Source organism: Bactrocera tryoni, chromosome 4, assembly GCF_016617805.1.
Source record: "Bactrocera tryoni isolate S06 chromosome 4, CSIRO_BtryS06_freeze2, whole genome shotgun sequence".
NCBI classification, from domain to species: Eukaryota; Metazoa; Arthropoda; class Insecta; order Diptera; family Tephritidae; genus Bactrocera; species Bactrocera tryoni.
In genome coordinates this window covers 22,661,348-22,676,897 of record NC_052502.1, presented here as the reverse complement: position 1 = coordinate 22,676,897, position 15,550 = coordinate 22,661,348, and the positions used below count along the sequence as shown (strand labels likewise).

Sequence of the window (15,550 nt, the reverse complement as noted above, 5' to 3'; positions counted from 1 at the left end):
GTGGACATGCTCAGTTCTTGATTGTGTTAACTTGTGATGCAATTAAAAGAGTTAGACTGGTTCATAAATTTTTCCAAAATTTTCCAAATGCGAAACTCAATGGGGGACCTTAGAATACATAATATTTTATTACATACAGACGGAATATTTCGGTATACTTTTAACTTCAGTCGATGGAGATCCATTGATGCATGTATATATGTTCCACAGATTATAATCATTTATGCTGGAAGCTTAAACCAATTGAGATAGACACAAGATCAAATTTGACCCGGACTGGTTCATTTAAAATATTTTTTTCTAACAGGTAAATTAGTAAAATGTTAATGCTTGTGTGATGTTTGTTCTTTTGGTGTGTGTTAAGCAGATGTTTGATAATGATGCTAAAATTTTCTCTGCAGAAATTGAATCTCAAGCGAGTCGTCATTAATTTCTGATAAAATTCAAAAAACAACACTTGAAAAGCGTCTTGAGATGGCTGATGTTCCGAACATATCGCATAGTACGACGCCACTCATATTGGCAATGTAACACTCATAGCAAGAGACCTAAGTCTTATTTTCATAAACGACGTCGAGCAGAGCTCGCAAAAGAGATGCTTGACATGATGATGAGCATACTACATGCATCTAATGCATGATTACTGGTGACAAGGGTTTATGATTACGACGACGACCATGCAACCAATCTGGCGAATGACGCTACAAAAATGAACTAATACCAAACTAGCAACCAAACAATATTCGAGATATTGTTAATATATAAATAATAAATATAACTCCGCTCACTCCCAAATATTACGGTACTGTTAAAAACTACAAAAATCAAAAACTAAATACTTTAGAGACATTAAATTTTACTTCCGAGATGGTATGGGAGAGCTTTATGGGAGCCGGTGTGAAAATTGAACAATAAGAGAGGTATCGCTTATTTTTTGGTGAAATCATATACCTGACTGACCGATTTCGTCTAAACTTTGTACGTAGTATTCTTATCATATGCCTATGTCACAGTGTGAAAATGGGCAAAATATTATATATAAAACATATTTAAATACCACTTGATTTTTTCATTTACCAGTAGACAAATCAAGAAGCAATTAATATCACGGGATACGATCCGAAAATATCGGATAATGTGTTAGATATTTACTTAAAATCAGACAGGATCCTTTCTGTGTTCGGGTTGAATCGGGTCGATACTACTACAACTTCCATAGACTAAGTATAATGATCTTCGTTTTTTGTCAAACTTTATGCCAAATGTGTCGGTGTATGAGTTATAAATAGCATATGTACATACGTTTGACATCTTAATGTATGTCCCAGGCGTTAATTCTTGTAAGTTGCAAGAGTATAAAATGTTCGGTTGCACCCGAACTTAGCCCTTTATTACTTTTTTTTTATTTACACATTCGTCTACATTATGTTGTCTTCTTCAGATTAGTCCCCATGCGATATTATGAACTTATGCCGGAACTTCTTTCAATCTTCGCAACACTTGCCAAACTTGATAGTTTAATTTAATAGCCTTTAGCTTTTTCAGCGATATTAATCTATCTTGCATAACGACGGCCCTTTAATGTTCTGACTAAGCGAGAATATTTCGTTTAACTTTACATATTTCGGTAATAAATTCTATTTTATTAAACGAAAAATTTTTATGATTTCTAGTCGGCTTTTCAATAATGTTTTGATGTAATATTTCGGGTTTTTTCTTGGACATTAACAAGCTCATGGCTGAAATGTTAAATAATTTTTTTTTTAATAAAATGCACCTGAACCAGAATTTTGCCATATATTTATGTGATTGATTACTCTTTACTGTTGCATAGAGCCTCAAAAATGTTCCGTCGTCCCAAAGCATTGAAGGATATGGTCTTTATACGAGTACCTTACCAGATGATGTTTGCAATAATTAATTCGATCGAGCCGATCTTCTATATTGATTTAATATTGACTTCTGTTTTCTTGCGAACTTCAGTCAAGCGGCAACCTCTTATGCCTCTAGTGCCGGTTATTCCTTTATTGCGCCTATGGCGCCTGATCAATGGCATATGATACAAAAGAATTGATTTAATGATTGGTTTTAGAATTTCCTTACTTTTATAAAGGAATGTTGAACCGAATAGTTATATTGACAACCATTTTTAACTTTGTGCAAATATTTTTGAGCAAAGAGAAACACTTTTTATGTGTTATTATTTACTGGATATCAGTTATTATTTCAGAAGATGGTTTGTATACTTATTTGTTTGCAAAGTGCAGTCAACATATGTTCACCAAACCGTTCAATATACTTGGCTTATTATTAATTTTGCGATGAAATTTCAATCAGGAGATGACACCACTTTCTACCCTTAAGTGCCACATTAGACCCGAGATACTTTGAATATTTATTAAGACATTTAATGACCAATGTCAGATAGAGTTCTCTTATATCAGATTTGCAGCACATATTCACGGAAAAAGAAACCGTACACCCCTTAAGGGGCTATACCAGGGTGACGCATGAAAAATTAGGAGATTTTCGTGAATTTTTATAAGAGAAAATATCTTCAACCATATTTTAAGATTTTTATACAAAAATGTAGAAAAATAACGAAGTTATGGGCTGTCTTCGGAGGTGCCAAAAAAAAAGTGCCCCAACTGCTGGCATGATTCCGGCCGAATGAGTTGCTGAAACAAACAAATTTGAAAAGTTTATTAAACTTAAAGATATTTCTTATACAATGACTTACGATCTTTAATCAATATCAATAATTAACAAAATGGCGTAATTTTGAAAAAAAATTGTTTTTTTAGTTAAAAAATTATCGTTGTTTTAATGCCAAATTGACATTTTTCAACCAATCAAAAAGATCGTAGGTCATTATATGGTAAATGTACTCAAAAATACTCAGTTTTAATTTGAAGTCAATCGGTCAATTTCTCATTGAGTTAGGACGCCAGCAATTTTGAAAAATGTCATTTCGAGAAAAACGCGTTTAAAGTTTCACTTATATACTATATGTTTGCACCTCCGAGCGGTCGATCTTTAGAACGCTGCCATCCAACAACTATTCAAGATACGACCTTCCCGATTTCACAGATATTTATAAAAATGTAAGCTATCGAAATAGCAAATACAATTTTTTTTTTTTTTTGAAAGTGTCACTCTGGTATAGCCCCTTAAGTGAAGGTAATTTAATGTTACGTATACGTGGTGTATCACCATCACGTCGTACTATTAAGACGATTTTAGTGCAATTAAGTAAATACAGCTCGTAGAACAAGTGAAGGTGATGGCAAAAATAAAAACAGCATAATGTTAAAATGGAATTAAAATTTAATGGCGGTAGTTGAAAATCCATTTGAGTTTTAGCGGAAAATTTTTAATTTAGTTAGCATCAGCTTTCCTCGTTTATATTATTTATTCTTATTATATATATTATCTAGATGCTCTCTTGAATTGACTTGATTCATTATATTGAAGTATTGGTATTCTTTAAGAGAAATGTGCTTTAATTAATGTTTTGATTTATTAAAATCTACGACTTTAGAGAACTTTGAGATACAACTTTCTCACCAGCTAAATCATTTATAAAACTGAACGCACTTTCCTGACGTCTTCTTCTTACGCGATTATAGCCCAGTTTACAACAACGCGCCAAACATTTCTTCTTTTTGCTGTTTGGTGCCAATTGGCGATTTCAGTATTAGCCAGGTCCTTCTCCACCTGATCTTTCCAACGGAGTGAAGGTTTTTTATACTCTTAGAGCTTACTTTTCCCACTTACTTAAAAAAAACCTCAATCTACAACTTAATAAATTTGTATATATTCTAAACAGTTATTTTTTGTGAATGTACAGCAAGAATAGAAGTAAATTTTACTTCTATCTAAAAGGAAAGCTAATAAAGGAATTTTATGCAGTAATAGATAGTACTCAACGAGCTACTTAAACTTTTATTAGATGTATAGAATATGTTCGTGCTATCGATTGCAATCACTTTTTGGCTTCGGTGAAGCATTACGCAAATAGCTGCATCATCTAGGTCAACCATCTATACTTATTCTAGCGCTTGTTTTTTATTCTTTTTTCCATATGTTTTTTTTGTCTTTGTGTTTCGTATTTAGCTGAAAGCGTCTAACAAATGATGTGCTCAGCTCAATTTACTCAGCATTCGACGGCTGCAGCCACTTTTCGTTATTTTTCGATTTTGTTTCCCATTTTTACTGGTCCATCTTTTATTCAATGCCGCAGTTGAAATGTTTTTCTTTTTTCTTGCTGTTGTTTTCATTTTGCGCAATGAAAGTCTCAGCTATTTTGCGCTAAAACAAATGTGCCGCCATTAAACGGTACATTGCGTGAAAGCAATAAGCCACGTGGGTCATTTATCAAATGCATGTGAGTTCGCTATCTATTTCAATTCAGATTGAAATTTGAATGAGGCAATTTTTTTGATGGAAGGTAGAAGTCTGAATTGTTTGTTGAAAATAATTACCTTTATTCAATGATATTGATGTCGAACAAATAAAAAGAACAGTAAAATGAAACATAAAGTAGAATACACGAGAATTAAGTGATCGAGGAGCAGGGTATAGTTATCAGTGTCCACCAATGAGTTGTGAACTTTCAAGATAAATTATTTCACGTAGAATCTTTTTGTTCTAAACAAAGGTATATGATTTATTTAAATAATTCGCTGCTGATAACAAATAACTTTTTCACAAACTCACATACTTATCATGCTTGAAGATATTCGATGTAAAAAAATAAACAGTTCCGCTTTTAACATAAAAACTATTTTAAGTTTATTTTTTTTTTCACAATAATACTTTCAATTCTAAACTGGTTGTGTGGATTTGTGAACCTCAGTCAAGTTATTTTTTATTGGCCGTACGACCCTTTTACAAGAACGTATGATGCACGAGGTTTATCCAATCGAGCAAAACTGTTAGCAAAACCTTCATATTTGACCTAGGTTAGGATTAGGCTAGGTTAGGTGGCTCATCTAAAGAGATCGCGCGTGGACAGCTATATGCAGTCCTTCGTGAAGCCATAGAAAAGGAGAACTCTTGTGTTCGGTCTAATAAATTAACAAAACGCTTAGTGGCCAATACAAATTTGCACAGCCATTTAATTTCCAATCACACCAACTCGAAGGGATGGCTGAAGCTATGCGCATCTAAGCATTTTAGCCTTAACTTCCCAAACGCGAAACAGGCAAGAAGGAATTGTTGAGATATTTTCACCTTTTCTTCATGCATACAGCTTCTGCAGATGACATCTAGTAAGATTCCCGCCTTACAGCATGGCTGCAAATAGGGCAATGGCATATTAAAACCTTGACAAATGTAGAGAGACTAGTCTAGATCTCTTGCGATCAATCTGAGACCAAAGAATTTTGAGACAGCGCATATACCGATGGTGGCTCAGAGCTGGCCAAGTTCCAGCGAAGCCCAGCTATCTAATAGTAGAACACAAGTTGATACGGGACATCGACCCGCTTACATTCTATTGATAGCAGTTGAAGCGTGCCTCTACTTGCTAGCTCATCAGATTTATCGTTGCCAGCGATTCCATAGTGACCCATATCAGTCCTTAACCAACTCTGAATGCATTGTTAATGAGTTCAAGACTAGCATCTCTGCTTTGCTATCTGAGTTAATGGTTACTTCTTTGAAGGAGACTACATTGCAGAGAAGTAAATCTACTGTCCCCTTAATGGCTGCAACCGTGGCTTGGAAAACCCTGCAATTGTCAGAAAGTCTGAAATTGGAGTTGATTGTAGCTGCTGGCACCCCTCGACCAACCTACCCTACCCATCCATAAAGAAGCTCACCACCCACAACTCCTTCGCTGATGTGGGCAGAGAAGGAGCCGCCCTAGTTCGGATTGACATGACTCCACGATCCAAGTGAACCGGTGTAAAGTCAAAGTGTATAAAGATTTCCCAGTGTTTAGGCATGTCTTCATTTTAGAACCCAGTTTCCCCTTAGTCTGGTAGCAACTTTTGCAGCCATACACCTTCCTGCGATATCTACGGTGCACCACATATGCCGATGAGTGCCGCACGTTGAATGTTCTCGACTTTCCGTGCAAATGTGGTCTTTTCTTGAAAATTCCACCACATAAATATTGTACAGAACATAATGGCTTTGACTGTGGTGTCGTAGAGCCAGAGGACTACTTTCGTTGAGAGACCCCATCTTTGCCAATGGCTTATTTACAGCAGCATAAGACAATTAATGTCTTTTTTCTCTCTCTCCGATATTCGGCTAACAGTGGCGTAGCTACAACTTCAAACGCCCGGGGCCAAGAATGTTCTGCCCCCCCCTATATCTACCTACCTACAAGTTTCATGAGGTGGTTCAAACAAAAGTGAATTTTTACAAAATATCTTCGAAGTTAAGTATATATAATTTAAGAACTAGAAGCCACGCAAATTCTGAAGTTCCAAAATTCTCACAATACGTTTTTTTACGAAATTGATAGTAAATTTACAAGACATCTTTTTAAAAGCCATAGAAAAAACCTATTTTCGTCCTATATCTTGTACACTTTTGACATTTTTTATATTTTTCATTGTTATTCAGATTATTACATTGTGAATGTACAACTCTTTACCTTTTATAATAAATTTTGTAAAAAAATTTGTTGAAGTATTTTTCTGAATAATAAAAAACAGCGAAGATCGTTTTGACGCCCCCACGACGTTGCTCCCGGGGCGACGACCCCCTTCGCTAACCATGCTACTTCTAAAAACTTAATGAGTGATTAAAAACTAGTGAAGAGAAACTGAAAACTAAGGCTCACCGGCTGAAGCTTTTATGATAATGAAACAATATTTGTGAATGTCCTTACATACATATATACATAGAAATATGCACTCATATATATTATACATATTTATCTCCAACACTCTCCTTGCTATACATCATCTTCTTTAATTGAATGTGTCTTCCTTTTGTGTGAAATACTTTTTGCCTATTTCTTCAATTCCAAGAAAGGTTAACAGCTGAAAATAAATTTACAAGTAAGCAGGCAACTTTATTGTTGTTTGTTTCTTTTGACCAAATTAAATGTCATGATCCTTTTACGCTCCGAAACATAAAAGTTAACCACATAAATGGTCAACCCGCATTGAACTTCAAACTAATTTTGCAGTGTCACGCACCGCACACGAACACATACAAGCGCACACACACGTACACACTTACCGCTGTGATGACACGCTGTCAAACTGTAACTGAAAAGAAAAGAAACTTTCTTTCTGTAATTTCTTTATTTTCTTTAAAACAACAGTTGCGTATTTTTAGTGCCGCAGGGCAGAAATGAGGAAGGAATGTGCGTGCGAGCATGCTTTTAGAGTTGCCACTGAAATTTCTTTCCAACAAAGCAAAAACATAAAATTGCGAACATTTTGCTGGGCAGCGGAATTTACACAAAAAACAAAGCATCTACTTAGCGAAGCACATAAGCGAAAGGGAGGTTCGGAAAAATTCCTGTCCGCTTGCTGCGCGCCAAAGAGGTGATGTGCCGGCAAGCAGCCCTGTTTGTCCTATTTAGTATTGCGCAATTTGGCTAGCAATCCGAGCAGTGACCAGTTAGTGCGCACTTAGCAATTCTTTTCTCAGCGGTGCTGGAGTTGTTTGATTTTTTGTTGTTTTTTTTCATTCGACTAGTCTTTGCTCACTTTGGCTTCCGCTTCACTTTTAATGTATGGCTTTTGCGCGCGCGTTGATGGCCGCTATAAAACTGTCGAAGTGCAGCAGTTTTCCCGCTGCTTTCTCTTATTTAGTGTTTGGCATTTTGTTTTGGTTTTAAAAGTTTTCATTTCCACTGATTTTTACTAGCTCTTATTGTTTCGGCTTTTATCGTTATTTTTCTATTTCACGTTGCTGTTTGCCACTTCTCTTGTTGTATTGTTGTGAGATTTGGTTTTTATGTTCGTGCTTCATATGGGAATTGAGTTCAAATGAATGGGAAGACCATAGTGGTACGCACAGGCTTATAAAGTTGTGAAGAGTATGTATCGGTGGGTATTTATTAGGGTGTCCGTTATTTTCCCAGTTCATTGTTTTTTTGCAAACGCACCTGAAATTTCAATTTTTGCTATAGAAACAAGGAATCAATATAAAAAACTCTTTATTTTTCATTTTAATCGTGATTAAACCATTTTTTGCCTATGCTTATAACATTCGACTTTTTACTGAATTTTTTTTTTTTATTGAAATTGAAATGAATTTTTGATGACATATGCCCAGCTCTTGACCGATGCTACGGCTGCTACTATGTCGGTCTCTTTCGACCAATTCAGCGATTTTATCGCAATTTTCGACGACAGGCGAGCGCATCTTCGCCCACCTCTACACCAGAACGAAAACGTTGAAACCATCGTTGTGCGGTGGAAATGGAAACTGTATCGGGTCCATAAACTGCACACATTTTATTGGCGGCTTGAGATGCATTTTTGCCTTTATCGTAGTAGTACTGTAAAATATGCCGTATTTTCTCTTTATTTTTCTCCATGTTTGCGACGCTATAACTCACAAACGACTTAAAAGAAACGACAATCAATCAAACACGTGTTAGCGCGTGAAATAAGCTTTCGAAAAAGGTATAGCATGACCCGATGCGACGAATAAAACTAGAACTACGCGCTTTCAGCGCCAACCAGCGCAAATACCGCAAGACTTTTTTGACAACCTATTATAAACAAGCAAATCTACAACCTTGTAAGAGTGATATTTTAATACAAAATTTTCTGAAATTTTTCCATAGAAGCATTACTCTAGCAGTTATATGCAGTGAAAGTTATACTTGTACATCAAGTGGCCTGAGTCACGTACGTTCTGTGTTGCTTATACGACATGGAGTACCATGCATAAGTTTAACTGCGTCCTTTTAAAAAATTTTTTTATGGAAAAAAATATTCGAGCTGCAAGTTTTGCATGAGAATACAATTTTTTTTAAAGCTGTATGTTCATTTTCTTCGGAGACAAATTTTTTTTTTGCAAAAGACCAAAAAATCCCATATAAAATATGTGGAAAAGTTATATGGTGTAGGCACGAGTTAAATATAAAATAAAGCGCTTGTTTACATTGAATCAATATTTAAGGCCAAAACTTTAACGTTTCCAACAAAAAATAACAAAGTTGGGAAATAACGTACACCCTAATGCATATGGCACTTCATTTGGTTGAGTATTAAAAACTTTTACTTCCTACCGAGGTAAAAACAATGGTTTGAATATTAACTTTTATTACTGTAGTTTAATGCGCTGACGTGTTATTTATTAAACGGTGAAATACTTTATGAGATTGCAGTTATATTGATATGCCATATTGGTTTGGTGCGATGGTTTACGAACCGATTTATAATATGCGTTTGCTATATGAATACTAGTTTCTTTCCTTCATTATTTCTCTCAGATTAAAACTTATTTCGAACCCTTTAGTTTTAAATATTTCAAAAACGCTAGTTTTATTTTCTTTTCTTTAACTTAATATTTATTATTTAGCTACACGCACTGTTTTCAATTTAATTCAAGGATGTGTTCAGCATATTATTTATCCAAAAGGCAGCATCGATAGTTTAACCTTCTTGTTAGACATACTTTTGGGGCCAGTTTTGTTTAGTGTTGCTCAATCTATTGATAGCTTGGTCATAGGGCCACTCAAATGTATACTACTGGCGTTTCGGTGTTACAAAAATTTGACAAACATAGTCTGTTTCATATACATACAGGTAAAGCTAAAAAAAGTGCGTTAAAAATATACACTCGTGGCCACGCAAGCCTTACCACTATACGTTCTTACATATTTTTCGCACTATTTCGTTCGTTCGGGACTTTCTCTGTCTGTCTGTCAGTCAGTGTTTATATCCGAACTAGTCTCTCAGTTTTTAAAATATCGTTTTGAAATTTTGCAAACGTCATTTTCTCTTCAAGAAGCTACTCATTTGTCGGAACTGCCGATATCGGACCACTATAGCATATAGCTGCCATACAAAGTGAACGATCGGAATCAAATGCTTGCATGGGAAAGTTTCACATTTGACAAGATATCTTCACGAAATTTGGTATATATTATTTTCTGAGACAACAATGGAATATCCAAAGAAATTGTTCAGATCGGTTAACTATAGCATATAGCTGGCATACAAACTGAATGATCGGAATCAAATGCTTGCATGGGAAACTTTCACATTTGACAAGATATCTTCACGAAATTTGGTATAAATTATTGTTTATAGAAATAATGTAATATCGAAAGAAATTGTTCAGATCGGCTCACTGTAGCATATAGTTGCCATACAAACCGAACGATCGGAATCAAGGGCTTGTATGGAAAACTTTTGCATTTGACGTGGTATCTTCACGAAATTTGAAATGGATTACTGCTTAAGATAATAACATAATCTCCGAAAAAATTGTTCAGATCGGATTACTATAGCATATAGCTTCCATACAAACTGGGCACATAGATACTAAAAGAAATGCACCTGTGAATGTTATATTAGCTTCGGTGCAGCCGAAGTTAACGGTTTTTGTTTTTAGTAAGCATAAGTAAAATAAATTATATTATATTATCTAATTATAATTATAGTTTTTAATTTATTACGTTTAATGAGTAAAACACAAATTAGCTTTTCTGTGCTTAAATAAAAGCGGCCGATTTTACTGTTTTTAAAGTGAAACCTCTACTAAACTTCATGTTTCAATTAAAAAAACAAAAATAAAATAAAATATTAATTTCAAAAATATTGTAAATGAAATTAATTAAAAAAATAAAAAATATCACTTTTTCGTCGCATGTCAGTCTCCTACGTTTCGAGCTCATATTGTAACTATTATACTATTTTTCGATTGATTTATCTATAGCTGAATGAGTTTTGTTTTTAATTTTTAATATTTTTGGTTAACAACATGCCCAAAAAAATTTGTTTAATCATACATTTTAAATAAAGGAAACTTGAGTGTCAAGCCGTGAGTTATTTGGATACGTTAAAATACCCAAAATAAAGACATCGAAATTTCCGTCCCAACCATGAGTATAAATCCATATTAGGCAGAGTGAAATGTTTTTTGGTTTCTATTTACTACTATGGGCAAAAAATAGTAAGACTTTGTTTATAATTTAAAATTGTTAATTTTTTCTTCAGCATTTATGTCGTCCCTCTCAAAATAATATCCCTTGGTCCCAATATACATGTCCCAAAGTGATCTTCAATCCCTGAAACAACTGCTGAAGCCAATTTCCTTCATTGCGCGTAGCAATTTATGTTCAATGTCTTTAATTGACTCAAAACGGTTTCGCCAGTGCGCTCGTTTAAGTTTGCTGAATAGCCAGAAGTCACACGGAGCTTAATAAAGCCAATATAGTGGTTGCGTCACGATCAATGTAGTATGCGACGGTGCATTATCGTGGTGCACAATCCTAGAGTTGTCGGCTCATAATTCCGAATAGCTTCCCATAATGACGCATAACGCTCAAATAGTATTCTTTGTTGACTGTTAGGTCGGTCGGAAGACATTCGGAGTGCTATTGATCGTCTGTTTCCGGATCCTAAGCTTAGATCCAAGACTCAATGCCAGTAATAATACATCTCATGACGTCCTGGTAGTCGGAAAGCATTGTTTTGCAGACGGTAACGCTTCGCTGTTTTTCGAAAAGATTGAGTGATTTTGGAACCAATCGTGTTTTGCATTTTCTTAGGCCCAAATGATTTTACAAAATGGTTATCACTGATCCTTCCGATAATCCAATGATGGCAGTTAGATCTCTGACAGTTAATCGTCGATTCTAAATCAAAAATTCCTTTACTTTATCGACCTGGACGTGGTTCGTCGTCATCGCGTTCTCGATCCTCTTTGAATAATTTGCACCTATCAAAAGCATTTGCTCGCGAAAAATGATTATCACCGATGGCCTTTTACAATATTGTGAACGTTTCGGCAGCAGAAATTTGATTCCGCACACAAAATTTAATGGAACTTTTTTGTTGAATATCTTCAGTCATCGTAAAAATTGCCTAATGGACTTTATGTAGTTCAGAACACTAAACACTAATAATTATTTCGATTTGACATTTGGCATAGATGTCCCTGAAAGTCATACCAATCTGGAAAAAAATATTTCGGCGAATGGGTTTACACGCAAAATTAATTTCAAAAGTCTTATTATTTTGTTTCAAGAGGTTACTTCTATTTATACCATATGTTTTGTAGGCAGACCTAACATGGCTTCATACTTCCTCTCCGGAGACAAACCGCCAGTTATTCGAGTAACCTACCGCCTCGGTTCGCGGAAAGACAAAGCTATGACGAAAAGAGTGCGAAATCTCATGTGAGTTTCGAATGGCTTTATATCCTTGGCATTCTCCGGATCTGGGTGCGAGGGACCCTTTCTTGATCTCTTTTCTAGAAATAATACTCGCTTGAAAAAAGTGTAGCTAAAATGAACACGAAACCGTCGAAAGTGAGCCCTGCATTATAGCAAAAGACAAATCCTATTATATACTTGATATTGAATTGTTGGAGAATCATTATCTTTTCACTGCTTCTGGTTGTTTAGTATTCATTTCACCTCGAATTTGATTGATAGTATCGATTTAAAAAAAAAAAAAAACATTTTTTATACACACAGTTATCGAATACACACAGTTTTCGTTATGAAAATTATATTAATTAACACGAACAGTTAAAATCCCTTACGTTGCCACTTATTGTAGGAGAGTGAGAGCTTATAGAGGAAAACTATAAGCAGAAAATTGAATTGAAGACTAATCGGGAGAAGCATTAGCGCATTGATATCACATGACACGTGGAACTGAGCGGTAGAAGTTAAGCTACTGATAACCACTCAGTATTATGCTAACCCGAACCTAAACATCAGCAAACCGAAGAAAGGCAGATGAGAATAAAACCACCCTGCAACCTGGGCACACTACTCGGCTTACGTGCTAATGTGTCTCTCTAGTAAATAGAGGTAAAAACTTTTGCTTTGAATGTGAATTGACAGCAGACGCACTTTGGTTGCCGAAATTGGCTTAAAGACGCAGCCAAAATCGCACTGTTGGATGGTCACTTTGCACAAACTGAGTGGCTTGGAAGCGCCACTCGCTGAATATCCGCTTACCCGAATAAAGGGGCAAATGCGGATCCAAAGTGCTGCGAAACATTTGTGTCACTTTGCAATTTTACTTTGCTCACTTGTCATGGATGAGGACAAGGTGCGGACTGCACATCAACTCTAATGCATTAAGAAGTAGCCCGAGCGAAGTACAAAAACAAAGCAGAGAAACAGAAAACAAAACACAGAGTGCCCAGTAAATGAACACTATCACCGACAATGCGTAGGCAACCAAAAGTTCGTCAACACTCGTTTGTGTTCATCATCATCAGCAACAACAACAACAATAATAATGATAACAACGAAGACGAGACGTGACATGACGTGATGCTGGAAACGTCCTTCAGCTGGCAATTGGCGAAAGACGAAAATCGGAGTGCTGAGACTATGCAACGAAGTGGGGCTCCCTCCCAAACGGCAGGCAGGCGGGAAGAAAGTAACAAAAAGTATGCTCTGTGTAACAACAAGAGCCGCGCCAGTGAATGGCTACAACAACGGTGTCGGTAACATGAGTGGTATCAGCGGTATCAGTGTGCCAGTCACGTGACTCGTTACGCGCATCAAAATTCCGGCAACGCACCGCTGGCGCGCACTCCAATTACTCATACACGTACGCATTTCATACACAGACATGCATAGATCATTGTACAGTATATAGGAAATCAGGCAAATCTTTTTTCTTCCTCAAAAAGTATAGCTCAACTTTTCCCAAACCAACTAAATACTTTGGAGAATGATAATGAGGAAATGAGCAAAAGAATACTTGTACTTACTTGTGTGAGTGTGAAGTAAAACAAAGAAAGCCTTTTGTAAATAAGTATTAATTTTTTTTGAAGTAGAAGCGCTTTACCGCCAAATTTTTCTTAGATTTGTTTTCTAAGGATGCTTGAAAGTCCTCGAAGTGCTGCAATTGATTTGAGTTTTAGGTTGTTAGAAGTTTGAGTGAATGTTATTTCGAATTCGCACTCAAATCGATCGGATTTCAACTGAGATCATTAATATCTTCGAATCTCTTACACTTGCCTTTGTTATATCAGCCGATAGTGTGTTAAATAAGTTCAGGTCTGAGAGCAGAGAGAGTTTGTTTTTAACCGTGATTTCACTCTTGTTTTTGGGAGAGAAAGCCCTTACCGAAATTAAAAAGCCCTGAGATACTCGATGCAGTGCTAAGACTCTTCCTTCAATGGCGAATATAAATAATTAGTTTAGCAAGCCTGCGATATGAAAACCTCGACCTCGTTCGTCAATTTATAGTTTCTTCACGACGATGTTACCCGAAAACCAGCGATGGATAATATCCAGAAGTCTGTGTTTACATATCGCACACCTCCACGCAAAGCTGGGAAAGATACAGTATATAGGAACAGTAAACATCTCAAAAGTCCGCGTGGGTCATGTGTTTTTGACATAAAAAAGCTGCCGATGATTGATTTTCGAATTTTCTCCATGCAGAATACCGGGACAACCTTAATACTACTTTACAGTAGTGTTTGACCCGGTCTAAAATCATACCGAATCAGTTTCAGAGTAAATTTGTGGCCGCCGATGAAAAATGGGTTCACTGGTAGATACCGAAGGCCACATAACAGTTTAAAAACAGACTTCACCGGCGAAGTCTTGCCCAGGGTATCCCACTGGGAATAATTTTTACTTGGAGCTATAAGTTCCCAAACATTCCGGAGGCTCACGTCTTCAACCTGAATGATAGGCGAGTTTTCTGTAAAGAGCTCTCCGTCAGTTTTACCTTTAGGCTACCCGACTACTATAATGTTTTTTAAGCAGAAGGGGCTCCTATTGAATGGTACTCTTCCATGGGGGTGACCCAACAGCAGAGCTGCAACACTAGTACTGAGCTCGCTAATTGTGCACTTAAAGCAGGTCAAGGAGTGTCTTTCCTCACTAGAAATAGGATCAAGCTACTTTACCTCGACTAGACAGATGTCCGCTCATAGTGGAATCTCTGGTAATTTTTATCCTGCTCGGTCACATCGGAATCGAAACGAAATAGATCTCCGTTGCCATCTTGAGTTCGAGCACTGGACCAATGGACCTCAAGTGCGCTTAACCGCCACTAGTTGACTACCAGCTCTTTTTCGACTGCAAGATCCTTTTGGCCTAGAATAGAACGTAGGAAATCTACTCTACTACTTGCGTTTATCAAAGTTCGTCTTGTTGCAATCTCAGGGGTTATTACTGGACATTGCCCAACAAGCATTCATATGGTAAGAATAAAAATCATTAATCTCGTCAGTCTTACCTTCGGCGAACCAGGATCCGTTGCCAAAACTGGCGTTTGCCGTCTCAAAACATTTGTGATAGGCTCAAAGCGATGTAGAAGCATCTTATGATCCATAATATAAGTATTTTAGTTCAAGTGAAATTCCTGTTGGGATAACCTTACGTACTCTAACCTATTCCTGTGATGATGCT

The 15,550-nt window shown here is 36.3% G+C and overlaps 1 long non-coding RNA gene across 1 annotated transcript in view; it reads left to right on the top strand.

Annotated features, from left to right (window-relative positions):
- Positions 1-15,550, top strand: part of LOC120775084 — a 186,141-nt gene that overhangs the window by 155,182 nt on the left and 15,409 nt on the right. The gene's annotated exons all lie outside the window — the stretch shown is intronic.